Source organism: Otolemur garnettii, unplaced genomic scaffold (genome assembly GCF_000181295.1).
Source record: "Otolemur garnettii isolate 467f Iridium unplaced genomic scaffold, OtoGar3 scaffold00022, whole genome shotgun sequence".
Classification (NCBI taxonomy): Eukaryota; Metazoa; Chordata; class Mammalia; order Primates; family Galagidae; genus Otolemur; species Otolemur garnettii.
This window is the reverse complement of record NW_003852417.1, coordinates 17130108-17131791: the sequence shown is the minus strand read 5'-3', so window position 1 is coordinate 17131791 and position 1684 is coordinate 17130108.

Sequence of the window (1684 nt, the reverse complement as noted above, 5' to 3'; positions counted from 1 at the left end):
TGTGGTCCCAGCTACTTGGGAGGCAGAGACAGGAGAATCACTTAAACCCAGGAGTTGGAGGTTGCTGCGAGCTGTGATGCCATGGCACTCTGCCCAGGGTGACAGCTTGAGGCTCTGTCTCGAAAAAAAAAAAAAAAAGTATTTTCCAAAGTTTTCTAAAGTGCAGAGGCATTTGTTTGATCATTAAAAGCCAGTTGCCTTTTAAAATGAGGGGATGGAACTTGATGGTATCTAAGACCCTGCCCTGCTTTCGCATCAATAGTTGGATATTCTCCAACTAGGAATTTTGCTGCCCACCAGGGGAAGCAGCCCAGCCTCACAGCAAAGCATGTCCCTGCTGGAGCAAAGCCTGTTCCCACTGCTGGGCACAGTCACTAGGAAACAGGCACCAAGATGAAGGTATGTGGGGGTAGTGGGTCCTCACAGCAGGCAGCCAGGCAGGCAAACTACCTTTGCCCCCATTCATCCTGAGTTTCTCAGAGAAAATAAATTCTTTCAGTTCCTGTTTATTTCAAATTTAAGCATTTGTTACTTGCACTGAACATAACCTTTTGATTGGTTTGGAGTGGTCTTTCATTTTATTCACAATCACATTAATTACCAAGGACATAGTTTCAACATTTTGTTCCAACTGTGTTTTCTATTCCTTTCAGACAATTTACAGGCTATGTGATTGAGATAATTATTGACCCTGCTGAGTGACTCTGTCTATGCATTACACAGACTCAGAATTGTGGCTGTGACGTCAGATGTCTGTCAGCTGATGCTTTTGGGTTGGCGGTGGGACTTGTGGTCACACTATCCCCATGTCAGTTGCCTGCAGTGGGCAACAGAAATAGGTCCCAGGGATATGAGGAATTGAGTGTGCATACCCCAGGTTAACCAACATGTGGGTCTTATTTATTTTAGGGATATTTTGCTGCCCATATATAGTCTATCTTCTGGTTGTTTTATTTGCTTAATGGTCAGCTTCTTTTTTTGGTGGGGGGGACAACGTCTCACTCTGTTACTCTGAGGTTGAGTGCTATGGCATCATCATAACCCAAAGCAACTTCAAACTCTTGGGCAAAAGCAATCCTCCTGCCTCAGCTACGCAAGTAGCTGGGTCTACAGGCTCCCACCGCCACACTCAGTTTTTCTATTTTTTCTCATTTTTTTCTATTTTAGTAAAGATGGGTTCTCACTCTAGCTCAAATGGGTCTCAAACTCCTGAGCTCAAGCAATCCATCCACCTGACCCCCAGAGTGCTAAGATTACGGGCGTGAGCCACCACACCTGGCCATATGGGTCATCTTGATGAGATAAATCAGCAACCTTAAAAACATGTGAATATTCAGAATGGGCTATGATGTTAGCTGAGGCTATGAGGTTTTTTGTATATGACCTTTATCAGATTGAGGAAGTTTCCTTCTATTCCTATTACTATATTATTGTTTTCTATTTTCTATTTCTAGATAACAATAGAAACAGTTCCTCTATTCTTCCTTTCCTGCCTCTTTTTTTTCTTTTTAAGAATTCCGGCTTGGCACCTGTGGTTCAAGCGGCTAAGGCGCCAGCCACATACACCTGAGCTGGTGGGTTGGAATCTAGCCCCAGGCCCTCCAAACAACTATGATGGCTGCAACCAAAAAATAGCCGGGTGTTGTGGCGGGTGCCTGTAGTCCCAGCTACTTGGGAGGTGGAG